This window comes from Electrophorus electricus, chromosome 13 (genome assembly GCF_041902795.1).
Source record: "Electrophorus electricus isolate QZ-2024a chromosome 13, ASM4190279v1, whole genome shotgun sequence".
NCBI lineage: Eukaryota > Metazoa > Chordata > Actinopteri > Gymnotiformes > Gymnotidae > Electrophorus > Electrophorus electricus.
The window spans coordinates 20,024,880-20,040,386 of NC_137509.1; the positions used below are offsets into that span (position 1 = coordinate 20,024,880).

Below are 15,507 nucleotides of genomic sequence, written 5' to 3' on the forward strand. Positions count from 1 at the left end.
GTAAGTTTTTTTTTGCATCACTTTCATTTACTCTCCAACTCACATGCCTGAATGTGAAGTGCAGTGATTCATCACAAAACTATATGTTAGCACATTGGACTACGAGATGCTGTAAGCTTCTCTTGCATCACTTTAATTTACTGTCAAGATGACATGCTAGGATGTGAAATGCAGTGATTAATTAAAAAAACTATCTGTTAGCACCTGGGAATAGCAGATGCTGTAAGTTTTTGTTGCATCACTTTACTTTAATCTGCAAGTGACAAGCTTGTATGTGAAGTGTACAGATTAAATAGAAATATTTTAGTACCAGGGAATAGCAGGTGCTGTAAGATTGTTTGCATCCCTTTAATTTATGTTCAATCTATCATGTTCAAATTTGAAGTGCAGTGAATAATTAGTGCCTCCGTATACCAGCTCTGTATTGTAAGCTTTTATTGCATCATTTAATTACATTCAAGATAACATTCTAGAATGTCAAGTGCAGGGATTAATAAAAAAATTGTCTGATTGGTCTTTGATCATATTTGCCATGATTAGGCAATTTGAGTAAGCGTATAAGGCTTACGGCCACACCAGCTTGAGAACGCCCAATCTCATCTGACCTTGGAAGCTAAGCAAGTTTGGGCCTGGATAGTACTGAGGTGGGACCCTACCTAGGAATACCAGGTGCTGTAAGCTTTTCTTGCATCACTTTAATTTACTTTCAAGCTGAGATGCTCAAATGTGAAGTGCAGTGATTAATAAAAAAAACTATCTGTTAGCACCTGGGAATAGCCGATGCTGTAAGTTTTTTTTGCATCACTTTCATTTACTCTCCAACTCACATGCCTGAATGTGAAGTGCAGTGATTCATCAAAAAACTGTCTGTTAGTGCCTCCGTATACCAGATGTTGTAAGCTTTTATTGCATCATTTAATTTACATTCAAGATAACATTCTAGAATGTCAATTGCAGGGATTAATAAAAAAAATTGTCAGATTGGTCTTTGATCATATTTGCTATGATTAGGCAATTTGAGTAAGTGTTTAAGGCTTACGGCCACACCAGCTTGAGAATGCCCAATCTCATCTGACCTTGGAAGCTAAGCAAGTTTGGGCCTGGATAGTACTGAGGTGGGACCCTACCTATGTATACCAGGTGCTGTAAGCTTTTCTTGCATCACTTTAATTTACTTTCACGCTGACATGCTCAAATGTGAAGTGCAATGATTAATAAAAAAAACTATCTGTTAGCACCTGGGAATAGCAGATGCTGTAAGTTTTTTTTGCATCACTTTCATTTACTCTCCAACTCACATGCCTGAATGTGAAGTGCAGTAAATCATCAAAAAACTGTCTCTTAGCACCTTGGACTACGAGATGCGGTAAGCTTCTCTTGCATCACTTTAATTTACTGTCAAGATGACATGCTAAGATGTGAAATGCAGTGAATAATTAAAAAAACTATCTGTTAGCACCTGGGAATAGCAGATGCTGTAAGTTTTTGTTGCATCACTTTACTTTAATCTGCAACTGACAAGCTTGTATGTGAAGTGTACAGATTAAATAGAAATATTTTAGAACCAGGGAATAGCAGGTGCTGTAAGATTGTATTGCATCCCTTTAATTTATGTTCAAGCTATCATGTTCAAATTTGAAGTGCAGTGAATAATTAGTGCCTCCGTATACCAGCTCTGTATTGTAAGCTTTTATTGCATCATTTAATTACATTCAAGATAACATTCTAGAATGTCAAGTGCAGGGATTAATAAAAAAAATTGTCTGATTGGTCTTTGATCATATTTGCCATGATTAGGCAATTTGAGTAAGCGTATAAGGCTTACGGCCACACCAGCTTGAGAACGCCCAATCTCATCTGACCTTGGAAGCTAAGCAAGTTTGGGCCTGGATAGTACTGAGGTGGGACCCTACCTAGGAATACCAGGTGCTGTAAGCTTTTCTTGCATCACTTTAATTTACTTTCAAGCTGAGATGCTCAAATGTGAAGTGCAGTGATTAATAAAAAAAACTATCTGTTAGCACCTGGGAATAGCCGATGCTATAAGTTTTTTTTGCATCACTTTCATTTACTCTCCAACTCACATGCCTGAATGTGAAGTGCAGTGATTCATCAAAAAACTGTCTGTTAGTGCCTCCGTATACCAGATGTTGTAAGCTTTTATTGCATCATTTAATTTACATTCAAGATAACATTCTAGAATGTCAATTGCAGGGATTAATAAAAAAAATTGTCAGATTGGTCTTTGATCATATTTGCTATGATTAGGCAATTTGAGTAAGTGTTTAAGGCTTACGGCCACACCAGCTTGAGAATGCCCAATCTCATCTGACCTTGGAAGCTAAGCAAGTTTGGGCCTGGATAGTACTGAGGTGGGACCCTACCTATGTATACCAGGTGCTGTAAGCTTTTCTTGCATCACTTTAATTTACTTTCACGCTGACATGCTCAAATGTGAAGTGCAATGATTAATAAAAAAAACTATCTGTTAGCACCTGGGAATAGCAGATGCTGTAAGTTTTTTTTGCATCACTTTCATTTACTCTCCAACTCACATGCCTGAATGTGAAGTGCAGTAAATCATCAAAAAACTGTCTCTTAGCACCTTGGACTACGAGATGCGGTAAGCTTCTCTTGCATCACTTTAATTTACTGTCAAGATGACATGCTAAGATGTGAAATGCAGTGAATAATTAAAAAAACTATCTGTTAGCACCTGGGAATAGCAGATGCTGTAAGTTTTTGTTGCATCACTTTACTTTAATCTGCAACTGACAAGCTTGTATGTGAAGTGTACAGATTAAATAGAAATATTTTAGAACCAGGGAATAGCAGGTGCTGTAAGATTGTATTGCATCCCTTTAATTTATGTTCAAGCTATCATGTTCAAATTTGAAGTGCAGTGAATAATTAGTGCCTCCGTATACCAGCTCTGTATTGTAAGCTTTTATTGCATCATTTAATTACATTCAAGATAACATTCTAGAATGTCAAGTGCAGGGATTAATAAAAAAAATTGTCTGATTGGTCTTTGATCATATTTGCCATGATTAGGCAATTTGAGTAAGCGTATAAGGCTTACGGCCACACCAGCTTGAGAACGCCCAATCTCATCTGACCTTGGAAGCTAAGCAAGTTTGGGCCTGGATAGTACTGAGGTGGGACCCTACCTAGGAATACCAGGTGCTGTAAGCTTTTCTTGCATCACTTTAATTTACTTTCAAGCTGAGATGCTCAAATGTGAAGTGCAGTGATTAATAAAAAAAACTATCTGTTAGCACCTGGGAATAGCCGATGCTATAAGTTTTTTTTGCATCACTTTCATTTACTCTCCAACTCACATGCCTGAATGTGAAGTGCAGTGATTCATCAAAAAACTGTCTGTTAGTGCCTCCGTATACCAGATGTTGTAAGCTTTTATTGCATCATTTAATTTACATTCAAGATAACATTCTAGAATGTCAATTGCAGGGATTAATAAAAAAAATTGTCAGATTGGTCTTTGATCATATTTGCTATGATTAGGCAATTTGACTAAGTGTTTAAGGCTTACGGCCACACCAGCTTGAGAATGCCCAATCTCATCTGACCTTGGAAGCTAAGCAAGTTTGGGCCTGGATAGTACTGAGGTGGGACCCTACCTATGTATACCAGGTGCTGTAAGCTTTTCTTGCATCACTTTAATTTACTTTCACGCTGACATGCTCAAATGTGAAGTGCAATGATTAATAAAAAAAACTATCTGTTAGCACCTGGGAATAGCAGATGCTGTAAGTTTTTTTTGCATCACTTTCATTTACTCTCCAACTCACATGCCTGAATGTGAAGTGCAGTAAATCATCAAAAAACTGTCTGTTAGCACCTTGGACTACGAGATGCGGTAAGCTTCTCTTGCATCACTTTAATTTACTGTCAAGATGACATGCTAAGATGTGAAATGCAGTGAATAATTAAAAAAACTATCTGTTAGCAACTGGGAATAGCAGATGCTGTAAGTTTTTGTTGCATCACTTTACTTTAATCTACAACTGACAAGCTTGTATGTGAAGTGTACAGATTAAATAGAAATATTTTAGTACCAGGGAATAGCAGGTGCTGTAAGATTGTATTGCATCCCTTTAATTTATGTTCAAGCTATCATGTTCAAATTTGAAGTGCAGTGAATAATTAGTGCCTCCGTATACCAGCTCCGTATTGTAAGCTTTTATTGCATCATTTAATTACATTCAAGATAACATTCTAGAATGTCAAGTGCAGGGATTAATAAAAAAAATTGTCAGATTGGTCTTTGATCATATTTGCTATGATTAGGCAATTTGAGTAAGCGTATAAGGCTTATGGCCACACCAGCTTGAGAACGCCCAATCTCATCTGACCTTGGAAGCTAAGCAAGTTTGGGCCTGGATAGTACTGAGGTGGGACCCTACCTAGGAATACCAGGTGCTGTAAGCTTTTCTTGCATCACTTTAATTTACTTTCAAGCTGACATGCTCAAATGTGAAGTGCAGTGATTAATAAAAAAAACTATCTGTTAGCACCTGGGAATAGCCGATGCTGTAAGTTTTTTTTGCATCACTTTCATTTACTCTCCAACTCACATGCCTGAATGTGAAGTGCAGTGATTCATCAAAAAACTGTCTGTTAGTGCCTCCGTATACCAGATGTTGTAAGATTTTATTGCATCATTTAATTTACATTCAAGATAACATTCTAGAATGTCAATTGCAGGGATTAATAAAAAAAATTGTCAGATTGGTCTTTGATCATATTTGCTATGATTAGGCAATTTGAGTAAGTGTTTAAGGCTTACGGCCACACCAGCTTGAGAATGCCCAATCTCATCTGACCTTGGAAGCTAAGCAAGTTTGGGCCTGGATAGTACTGAGGTGGGACCCTACCTATGTATACCAGGTGCTGTAAGCTTTTCTTGCATCACTTTAATTTACTTTCACGCTGACATGCTCAAATGTGAAGTGCAATGATTAATAAAAAAAACTATCTGTTAGCACCTGGGAATAGCAGATGCTGTAAGTTTTTTTTGCATCACTTTCATTTACTCTCCAACTCACATGCCTGAATGTGAAGTGCAGTAAATCATCAAAAAACTGTCTGTTAGCACCTTGGACTACGAGATGCGGTAAGCTTCTCTTGCATCACTTTAATTTATTGTCAAGATGACATGCTAAGATGTGAAATGCAGTGAATAATTAAAAAAACTATCTGTTAGCACCTGGGAATAGCAGATGCTGTAAGTTTTTGTTGCATCACTTTACTTTAATCTACAACTGACAAGCTTGTATGTGAAGTGTACAGATTAAATAGAAATATTTTAGTACCAGGGAATAGCAGGTGCTGTAAGATTGTATTGCATCCCTTTAATTTATGTTCAAGCTATCATGTTCAAATTTGAAGTGCAGTGAATAATTAGTGCCTCCGTATACCAGCTCCGTATTGTAAGCTTTTATTGCATCATTTAATTACATTCAAGATAACATTCTAGAATGTCAAGTGCAGGGATTAATAAAAAAAATTGTCAGATTGGTCTTTGATCATATTTGCTATGATTAGGCAATTTGAGTAAGCGTATAAGGCTTACGGCCACACCAGCTTGAGAATGCCCAATCTCATCTGACCTTGGAAGCTAAGCAAGTTTGGGCCTGGATAGTACTGAGGTGGGACCCTACCTAGGAATACCAGGTGCTGTAAGCTTTTCTTGCATCACTTTAATTTACTTTCAAGCTGACATGCTCAAATGTGAAGTGCAGTGATTAATAAAAAAAACTATCTGTTAGCACCTGGGAATAGCCGATGCTGTAAGTTTTTTTTGCATCACTTTCATTTACTCTCCAACTCACATGCCTGAATGTGAAGTGCAGTGATTCATCAAAAAACTGTCTGTTAGTGCCTCCGTATACCAGATGTTGTAAGCTTTTATTGCATCATTTAATTTACATTCAAGATAACATTCTAGAATGTCAATTGCAGGGATTAATAAAAAAAATTGTCAGATTGGTCTTTGATCATATTTGCTATGATTAGGCAATTTGAGTAAGTCTTTAAGGCTTACGGCCACACCAGCTTGAGAATGCCCAATCTCATCTGACCTTGGAAGCTAAGCAAGTTTGGGCCTGGATAGTACTGAGGTGGGACCCTACCTATGTATACCAGTTGCTGTAAGCTTTTCTTGCATCACTTTAATTTACTTTCACGCTGACATGCTCAAATGTGAAGTGCAATGATTAATAAAAAAAACTATCTGTTAGCACCTGGGAATAGCAGATGCTGTAAGTTTTTGTTGCATCACTTTACTTTAATCTGCAACTGACAAGCTTGTATGTGAAGTGTACAGATTAAATAGAAATATTTTAGTACCAGGGAATAACAGGTGCTGTAAGATTGTATTGCATCCCTTTAATTTATGTTCAAGCTATCATGTTCAAATTTGAAGTGCAGTGAATAATTAACTCAAACTATCTGTTAGCACCTGGGAATAGCAGATGCTGTAAGTTTTTTTTGCATCACTTTCATTTACTCTCCAACTCACATGCCTGAATGTGAAGTGCAGTAAATCATCAAAAAACTGTCTGTTAGCACCTTGGACTACGAGATGCGGTAAGCTTCTCTTGCATCACTTTAATTTACTGTCAAGATGACATGCTAAGATGTGAAATGCAGTGATTAATTAAAAAAACTATCTGTTAGCACCTGGGAATAGCAGATGCTGTAAGTTTTTGTTGCATCACTTTACTTTAATCTACAACTGACAAGCTTGTATGTGAAGTGTACAGATTAAATAGAAATATTTTAGTACCAGGGAATAGCAGGTGCTGTAAGATTGTATTGCATCCCTTTAATTTATGTTCAAGCTATCATGTTCAAATTTGAAGTGCAGTGAATAATTAGTGCCTCCGTATACCAGCTCCGTATTGTAAGCTTTTATTGCATCATTTAATTACATTCAAGAAAACATTCTAGAATGTCAAGTGCAGGGATTAATAAAAAAAATTGTCAGATTGGTCTTTGATCATATTTGCTATGATTAGGCAATTTGAGTAAGCGTATAAGGCTTATGGCCACACCACCTTGAGAACGCCCAATCTCATCTGACCTTGGAAGCTAAGCAAGTTTGGGCCTGGATAGTACTGAGGTGGGACCCTACCTAGGAATACCAGGTGCTGTAAGCTTTTCTTGCATCACTTTAATTTACTTTCAAGCTGACATGCTCAAATGTGAAGTGCAGTGATTAATAAAAAAAACTATCTGTTAGCACCTGGGAATAGCCGATGCTGTAAGTTTTTTTTGCATCACTTTCATTTACTCTCCAACTCACATGCCTGAATGTGAAGTGCAGTGATTCATCAAAAAACTATATGTTAGCACCTTGGACTACGAGATGCTGTAAGCTTCTCTTGCATCACTTTAATTTACTGTCAAGATGACATGCTAGGATGTGAAATGCAGTGATTAATTTAAAAAACTATCTGTTAGCACCTGGGAATAGCAGATGCTGTAAGTTTTTGTTGCATCACTTTACTTTAATCTGCAACTGTCAAGTTTGTATGTGAAGTGTACAGATTAAATAGAAATATTTTAGTACCAGGGAATAGCAGGTGCTGTAAGATTGTATTGCATCCCTTTAATTTATGTTCAAGCTATCATGTTCAAATTTGAAGTGCAGTGAATAATTAACTCAAACTATCTGTTAGCACCTGGGAATAGCAGATGCTGTAAGTTTTTTTTGCATCACTTTCATTTACTCTCCAACTCACATGTCTGAATGTGAAGTGCAGTGATTCATCAAAAAACTGTCTGTTAGTGCCTCCGTATACCAGATGTTGTAAGCTTTTATTGCATCATTTAATTTACATTCAAGATAACATTCTAGAATGTCAAGTGCAGGGATTAACAAAAAAAATTGTCAGATTGGTCTTTGATCATATTTGCTATGATTAGGCAATTTGAGTAAGCGTTTAAGGCTTACGGCCACACCAGCTTGAGAATGCCCAATCTCATCTGACCTTGGAAGCTAAGCAAATTTGGTCCTGGATAGTACTGAGGTGGGACCCTACCTAGGAATACCAGGTGCTGTAAGCTTTTCTTGCATCACTTTAATTTACTTTCAAGCTAACATGCTCAAATGTGAAGTGCAGTGATTAATAAAAAAACCATCTCTTAGCACCTGGGAATAGCCGATGCTGTAAATTTTTTGCATCACTTTCATTTACTCTCCAACTCACATGCCTGAATGTGAAGTGCAGTGATTCATCAAAAAACTGTCTGTTAGTGCCTCCGTATACCAGATGTTGTAAGCTTTTATTGCATCATTTAATTTACATTCAAGATAACGTTCTAGAATGTCAAGTGCAGGGATTAATAAAAAAAATTGTCAGATTGGTGTTTGATCATATTTGCTATGATTAGGCAATTTGAGTAAGTGTTTAAGGCTTACGGCCACACCAGCTTGAGAATGCCCAATCTCATCTGACCTTGGAAGCTAAGCAAGTTTGGTCCTGGATAGTACTGAGGTGGGACCCTACCTAGGAATACCAGGTGCTGTAAGCTTTTCTTGCATCACTTTAATTTACTTTCAAGCTAACATGCTCAAATGTGAAGTGCAGTGATTAATAAAAAAACCATCTCTTAGCACCTGGGAATAGCCGATGCTGTAAATTTTTTGCATCACTTTCATTTACTCTCCAACTCACATGCCTGAATGTGAAGTGCAGTGATTCATCAAAAAACTGTCTGTTAGTGCCTCCGTATACCAGATGTTGTAAGCTTTTATTGCATCATTTAATTTACATTCAAGATAACATTCTAGAATGTCAAGTGCAGGGATTAATAAAAAAATTGTCAGATTTGTCTTTGATCATATTTGCTATGATTAGGCAATTTGAGTAAGTGTTTAAGGCTTACGGCCACACCAGCTTGAGAACGCCCAATCTCATCTGACCTTGGAAGCTAAGAAAGTTTGGGCCTGGATAGTACTGAGGTGGGACCCTACCTAGGAATACCAGGTGCTGTAAGCTTTTCTTGCATCACTTTAATTTACTTTCAAGCTGACATGCTCAAATGTGAAGTGCAGTGATTAATAAAAAAAACTATCTGTTAGCACCTGGGAATAGCAGATGCTGTAAGTTTTTTTTGCATCACTTTCATTTACTCTCCAACTCACATGCCTGAATGTGAAGTGCAGTGATTCATCTAAAAACTATATGTTAGCACCTTGGACTACGAGATGCTGTAAGCTTCTCTTGCATCACTTTAATTTACTGTCAAGATGACATGCTAGGATGTGAAATGCAGTGATTAATTTAAAAAACTATCTGTTAGCACCTGGGAATAGCAGATGCTGTAAGTTTTTGTTGCATCACTTTACTTTAATCTGCAACTGTCAAGTTTGTATGTGAAGTGTACAGATTAAATAGAAATATTTTAGTACCAGGGAATAGCAGGTGCTGTAAGATTGTATTGCATCCCTTTAATTTATGTTCAAGCTATCATGTTCAAATTTGAAGTGCAGTGAATAATTAACTCAAACTATCTGTTAGCACCTGGGAATAGCAGATGCTGTAAGTTTTTTTTGCATCACTTTCATTTACTCTCCAACTCACATGCCTGAATGTGAAGTGCAGTGATTCATCAAAAAACTGTCTGTTAGTGCCTCCGTATACCAGATGTTGTAAGCTTTTATTGCATCATTTAATTTACATTCAAGATAACATTCTAGAATGTCAAGTGCAGGGATTAACAAAAAAAATTGTCAGATTGGTCTTTGATCATATTTGCTATGATTAGGCAATTTGAGTAAGTGTTTAAGGCTTACGGCCACACCAGCTTGAGAATGCCCAATCTCATCTGACCTTGGAAGCTAAGCAAGTTTGGTCCTGGATAGTACTGAGGTGGGACCCTACCTAGGAATACCAGGTGCTGTAAGCTTTTCTTGCATCACTTTAATTTACTTTCAAGCTAACATGCTCAAATGTGAAGTGCAGTGATTAATAAAAAAACCATCTCTTAGCACCTGGGAATAGCCGATGCTGTAAATTTTTTGCATCACTTTCATTTACTCTCCAACTCACATGCCTGAATGTGAAGTGCAGTGATTCATCAAAAAACTGTCTGTTAGTGCCTCCGTATACCAGATGTTGTAAGCTTTTATTGCATCATTTAATTTACATTCAAGATAACATTCTAGAATGTCAAGTGCAGGGATTAATAAAAAAATTGTCAGATTTGTCTTTGATCATATTTGCTATGATTAGGCAATTTGAGTAAGTGTTTAAGGCTTACGGCCACACCAGCTTGAGAACGCCCAATCTCATCTGACCTTGGAAGCTAAGAAAGTTTGGGCCTGGATAGTACTGAGGTGGGACCCTACCTAGGAATACCAGGTGCTGTAAGCTTTTCTTGCATCACTTTAATTTACTTTCAAGCTGACATGCTCAAATGTGAAGTGCAGTGATTAATAAAAAAAAACTATCTGTTAGCACCTGGGAATAGCAGATGCTGTAAGTTTTTTTTGCATCACTTTCATTTACTCTCCAACTCACATGCCTGAATGTGAAGTGCAGTGATTCATCTAAAAACTATATGTTAGCACCTTGGACTACGAGATGCTGTAAGCTTCTCTTGCATCACTTTAATTTACTGTCAAGATGACATGCTAGGATGTGAAATGCAGTGATTAATTTAAAAAACTATCTGTTAGCACCTGGGAATAGCAGATGCTGTAAGTTTTTGTTGCATCACTTTACTTTAATCTGCAACTGTCAAGTTTGTATGTGAAGTGTACAGATTAAATAGAAATATTTTAGTACCAGGGAATAGCAGGTGCTGTAAGATTGTATTGCATCCCTTTAATTTATGTTCAAGCTATCATGTTCAAATTTGAAGTGCAGTGAATAATTAACTCAAACTATCTGTTAGCACCTGGGAATAGCAGATGCTGTAAGTTTTTTTTGCATCACTTTCATTTACTCTCCAACTCACATACCTGAATGTGAAGTGCAGTGATTCATCAAAAAACTGTCTGTTAGTGCCTCCGTATACCAGATGTTGTAAGCTTTTATTGCATCATTTAATTTACATTCAAGATAACATTCTAGAATGTCAAGTGCAGGGATTAACAAAAAAAATTGTCAGATTGGTCTTTGATCATATTTGCTATGATTAGGCAATTTGAGTAAGTGTTTAAGGCTTACGGCCACACCAGCTTGAGAATGCCCAATCTCATCTGACCTTGGAAGCTAAGCAAGTTTGGTCCTGGATAGTACTGAGGTGGGACCCTACCTAGGAATACCAGGTGCTGTAAGCTTTTCTTGCATCACTTTAATTTACTTTCAAGCTAACATGCTCAAATGTGAAGTGCAGTGATTAATAAAAAAACCATCTCTTAGCACCTGGGAATAGCTGATGCTGTATATTTTTTGCATCACTTTCATTTACTCTCCAACTCACATGCCTGAATGTGAAGTGCAGTGATTCATCAAAAAACTGTCTGTTAGTGCCTCCGTATACCAGATGTTGTAAGCTTTTATTGCATCAATTAATTTACATTCAAGATAACATTCTAGAATGTGAAGTGCAGGGATTAATAAAAAAATTGTCAGATTTGTCTTTGATCATATTTGCTATGATTAGGCAATTTGAGTAAGTGTTTAAGGCTTACGGCCACACCAGCTTGAGAACGCCCAATCTCATCTGACCTTGGAAGCTAAGAAAGTTTGGGCCTGGATAGTACTGAGGTGGGACCCTACCTAGGAATACCAGGTGCTGTAAGCTTTTCTTGCATCACTTTAATTTACTTTCAAGCTGACATGCTCAAATGTGAAGTGCAGTGATTAATAAAAAAAACTATCTGTTAGCACCTGGGAATAGCAGATGCTGTAAGTTTTTTTTGCATCACTTTCATTTACTCTCCAACTCACATGCCTGAATGTGAAGTGCAGTGATTCATCAAAAAACTATATGTTAGCACCTTGGACTACGAGATGCTGTAAGCTTCTCTTGCATCACTTTAATTTACTGTCAAGATGACATGCTAGGATGTGAAATGCAGTGATTAATTTAAAAAACTATCTGTTAGCACCTGGGAATAGCAGATGCTGTAAGTTTTTGTTGCATCACTTTACTTTAATCTGCAACTGTCAAGTTTGTATGTGAAGTGTACAGATTAAATAGAAATATTTTAGTACCAGGGAATAGCAGGTGCTGTAAGATTGTATTGCATCCCTTTAATTTATGTTCAAGCTATCATGTTCAAATTTGAAGTGCAGTGAATAATTAACTCAAACTATCTGTTAGCACCTGGGAATAGCAGATGCTGTAAGTTTTTTTTGCATCACTTTCATTTACTCTCCAACTCACATGCCTGAATGTGAAGTGCAGTGATTCATCAAAAAACTGTCTGTTAGTGCCTCCGTATACCAGATGTTGTAAGCTTTTATTGCATCATTTAATTTACATTCAAGATAACATTCTAGAATGTCAAGTGCAGGGATTAACAAAAAAAATTGTCAGATTGGTCTTTGATCATATTTGCTATGATTAGGCAATTTGAGTAAGTGTTTAAGGCTTACGGCCACACCAGCTTGAGAATGCCCAATCTCATCTGACCTTGGAAGCTAAGCAAGTTTGGTCCTGGATAGTACTGAGGTGGGACCCTACCTAGGAATACCAGGTGCTGTAAGCTTTTCTTGCATCACTTTAATTTACTTTCAAGCTAACATGCTCAAATGTGAAGTGCAGTGATTAATAAAAAAACCATCTGTTAGCACCTGGGAATAGCAGATGCTGTAAGTGTTTTTTGCATCACTTTCATTTACTCTCCAACTCACATGCCTGAATGTGAAGTGCAGTGATTCATCAAAAAACTATATGTTAGCACCTTGGACTACGAGATGCGGTAAGCTTCTCTTGCATCACTTTAATTTACTTTCAAGATGACATGCTAAGATGTGAAATGCAGTGATTAATTAAAAAAACTATCTGTTAGCACCTGGGAATAGCAGATGCTGTAAGTTTTTGTTGCATCACTTTACTTTAATCTGCAACTGACAAGCTTGTATGTGAAGTGTACAGATTAAATAGAAATATTTTAGTACCAGGGAATAGCAGGTGCTGTAAGATTGTATTGCATCCCTTTAATTTATGTTCAAGCTATCATGTTCAAATTTGAAGTGCAGTGAATAATTAGTGCCTCCGTATACCAACTCCGTATTGTAAGCTTTTATTGCATCATTTAATTACATTCAAGATAACATTCTAGAATGTCAAGTGCAGGGATTAATAAAAAAAATTGTCAGATTGGTCTTTGATCATATTTGCTATGATTAGGCAATTTGAGTAAGTGTTTAAGGCTTACGGCCACACCAGCTTGAGAATGCCCAATCTCCTCTGACCTTAGAAGCTAAGCAAGTTTGGGCCTGGATAGTACTGAGGTGGGACCCTACCTATGTATACCAGGTGCTGTAAGCTTTTCTTGCATCACTTTAATTTACTTTCAAGCTGACATGCTCAAATGTGAAGTGCAGTGATTAATAAAAAAAACAATCTGTTAGCACCTGGGAATAGCAGATGCTGTAAGTTTTTTTTGCATCACTTTCATTTACTCTCCAACTCACATGCCTGAATGTGAAGTGCAGTGATTCCTCAAAAATCTATCTGTTAGCACCTTGGACTACGAGATGCTGTAAGCTTCTCTTGCATCACTTTAATTTACTTTCAAGATGACATGCTAGGATGTGAAGTGCAGTGATTAATTAAAAAAAATATCTGTTAGCACCTGGGAATAGCAAATGCTGTAAGTTTTTGTTGCATCACTTTACTTTAATCTGCAACTGACAAGCTTGTATGTGAAGTGTACAGATTAAATAGAAATATTTTAGTACCAGGGAATAGCAGGTGCTGTAAGATTGTATTGCATCCCTTTAATTTATGTTCAAGCTATCATATTCAAATTTGAAGTGCAGTGAATAATTAACTCAAACTATCTGTTAGCACCTGGGAATAGCAGATGCTGTAAGTTTTTTTTGCATCACTTTCATTTACTCTCCAACTCACATGCCTGAATGTGAAGTGCAGTGATTCATCAAAAAACTGTCTGTTAGTGCCTCCGTATACCAGATGTTGTAAGCTTTTATTGCATCATTTAATTTACATTCAAGATAACATTCTAGAATGTCAAGTGCAGGGATTAATAAAAAAATTGTCAGATTTGTCTTTGATCATATTTGCTATGATTAGGCAATTTGAGTAAGTGTTTAAGGCTTACGGCCACACCAGCTTGAGAACGCCCAATCTCATCTGACCTTGGAAGCTAAGAAAGTTTGGGCCTGGATAGTACTGAGGTGGGACCCTACCTAGGAATACCAGGTGCTGTAAGCTTTTCTTGCATCACTTTAATTTACTTTCAAGCTGACATGCTCAAATGTGAAGTGCAGTGATTAATAAAAAAAACTATCTGTTAGCACCTGGGAATAGCAGATGCTGTAAGTTTTTTTTGCATCACTTTCATTTACTCTCCAACTCACATGCCTGAATGTGAAGTGCAGTGATTCATCAAAAAACTATATGTTAGCACCTTGGACTACGAGATGCTGTAAGCTTCTCTTGCATCACTTTAATTTACTGTCAAGATGACATGCTAGGATGTGAAATGCAGTGATTAATTTAAAAAACTATCTGTTAGCACCTGGGAATAGCAGATGCTGTAAGTTTTTGTTGCATCACTTTACTTTAATCTGCAACTGTCAAGTTTGTATGTGAAGTGTACAGATTAAATAGAAATATTTTAGTACCAGGGAATAGCAGGTGCTGTAAGATTGTATTGCATCCCTTTAATTTATGTTCAAGCTATCATGTTCAAATTTGAAGTGCAGTGAATAATTAACTCAAACTATCTGTTAGCACCTGGGAATAGCAGATGCTGTAAGTTTTTTTTGCATCACTTTCATTTACTCTCCAACTCACATGCCTGAATGTGAAGTGCAGTGATTCATCAAAAAACTGTCTGTTAGTGCCTCCGTATACCAGATGTTGTAAGCTTTTATTGCATCATTTAATTTACATTCAAGATAACATTCTAGAATGTCAAGTGCAGGGATTAACAAAAAAAATTGTCAGATTGGTCTTTGATCATATTTGCTATGATTAGGCAATTTGAGTAAGTGTTTAAGGCTTACGGCCACACCAGCTTGAGAATGCCCAATCTCATCTGACCTTGGAAGCTAAGCAAGTTTAGTCCTGGATAGTACTGAGGCGGGACCCTACCTAGGAATACCAGGTGCTGTAAGCTTTTCTTGCATCACTTTAATTTACTTTCAAGCTAACATGCTCAAATGTGAAGTGCAGTGATTAATAAAAAAACCATCTCTTAGCACCTGGGAATAGCTGATGCTGTAAATTTTTTGCATCACTTTCATTTACTCTCCAACTCACATGCCTGAATGTGAAGTGCAGTGATTCATCAAAAAACTGTCTGTTAGTGCCTCCGTATACCAGATG

General features: G+C 37.0%; 3 non-coding genes and 19 pseudogenes across 3 annotated transcripts; all 22 read left to right on the plus strand.

The window, feature by feature from the left end:
• The first annotated feature begins 562 nt into the window (after window positions 1-562).
• LOC145648744 (5S ribosomal RNA) lies at window positions 563-681 on the plus strand. Its single transcript, XR_014116497.1, has one exon. It is a non-coding gene; the product is annotated as a 5S ribosomal RNA (ribosomal RNA).
• A 352-nt stretch (window positions 682-1,033) lies between these two features.
• On the plus strand, window positions 1,034-1,152 carry LOC145650224 (5S ribosomal RNA; annotated as a pseudogene).
• A 667-nt stretch (window positions 1,153-1,819) lies between these two features.
• Window positions 1,820-1,938, plus strand: LOC145648755 (5S ribosomal RNA). The gene has a single exon (XR_014116498.1). It is a non-coding gene; the product is annotated as a 5S ribosomal RNA (ribosomal RNA).
• A 352-nt stretch (window positions 1,939-2,290) lies between these two features.
• LOC145650225 (5S ribosomal RNA) lies at window positions 2,291-2,409 on the plus strand (annotated as a pseudogene).
• A 667-nt stretch (window positions 2,410-3,076) lies between these two features.
• On the plus strand, window positions 3,077-3,195 carry LOC145648766 (5S ribosomal RNA). Its single transcript, XR_014116499.1, has one exon. It is a non-coding gene; the product is annotated as a 5S ribosomal RNA (ribosomal RNA).
• Window positions 3,196-3,547: 352 nt separating this feature from the next.
• LOC145650226 (5S ribosomal RNA) lies at window positions 3,548-3,666 on the plus strand (annotated as a pseudogene).
• Window positions 3,667-4,333: 667 nt separating this feature from the next.
• Window positions 4,334-4,452, plus strand: LOC145647113 (5S ribosomal RNA; annotated as a pseudogene).
• Window positions 4,453-4,804: 352 nt separating this feature from the next.
• On the plus strand, window positions 4,805-4,923 carry LOC145650227 (5S ribosomal RNA; annotated as a pseudogene).
• Window positions 4,924-5,590: 667 nt separating this feature from the next.
• LOC145647360 (5S ribosomal RNA) lies at window positions 5,591-5,709 on the plus strand (annotated as a pseudogene).
• A 352-nt stretch (window positions 5,710-6,061) lies between these two features.
• LOC145644354 (5S ribosomal RNA) lies at window positions 6,062-6,180 on the plus strand (annotated as a pseudogene).
• Window positions 6,181-7,065: 885 nt separating this feature from the next.
• On the plus strand, window positions 7,066-7,184 carry LOC145648770 (5S ribosomal RNA; annotated as a pseudogene).
• A 791-nt stretch (window positions 7,185-7,975) lies between these two features.
• LOC145650558 (5S ribosomal RNA) lies at window positions 7,976-8,094 on the plus strand (annotated as a pseudogene).
• Window positions 8,095-8,443: 349 nt separating this feature from the next.
• LOC145649369 (5S ribosomal RNA) lies at window positions 8,444-8,562 on the plus strand (annotated as a pseudogene).
• A 348-nt stretch (window positions 8,563-8,910) lies between these two features.
• On the plus strand, window positions 8,911-9,029 carry LOC145648538 (5S ribosomal RNA; annotated as a pseudogene).
• Window positions 9,030-9,820: 791 nt separating this feature from the next.
• Window positions 9,821-9,939, plus strand: LOC145649370 (5S ribosomal RNA; annotated as a pseudogene).
• Window positions 9,940-10,287: 348 nt separating this feature from the next.
• On the plus strand, window positions 10,288-10,406 carry LOC145648539 (5S ribosomal RNA; annotated as a pseudogene).
• Window positions 10,407-11,198: 792 nt separating this feature from the next.
• On the plus strand, window positions 11,199-11,317 carry LOC145649371 (5S ribosomal RNA; annotated as a pseudogene).
• Window positions 11,318-11,665: 348 nt separating this feature from the next.
• On the plus strand, window positions 11,666-11,784 carry LOC145648540 (5S ribosomal RNA; annotated as a pseudogene).
• Window positions 11,785-12,575: 791 nt separating this feature from the next.
• Window positions 12,576-12,694, plus strand: LOC145649372 (5S ribosomal RNA; annotated as a pseudogene).
• A 666-nt stretch (window positions 12,695-13,360) lies between these two features.
• LOC145644853 (5S ribosomal RNA) lies at window positions 13,361-13,479 on the plus strand (annotated as a pseudogene).
• Window positions 13,480-14,269: 790 nt separating this feature from the next.
• On the plus strand, window positions 14,270-14,388 carry LOC145648541 (5S ribosomal RNA; annotated as a pseudogene).
• A 791-nt stretch (window positions 14,389-15,179) lies between these two features.
• LOC145644128 (5S ribosomal RNA) lies at window positions 15,180-15,298 on the plus strand (annotated as a pseudogene).
• Window positions 15,299-15,507: the final 209 nt, after the last annotated feature.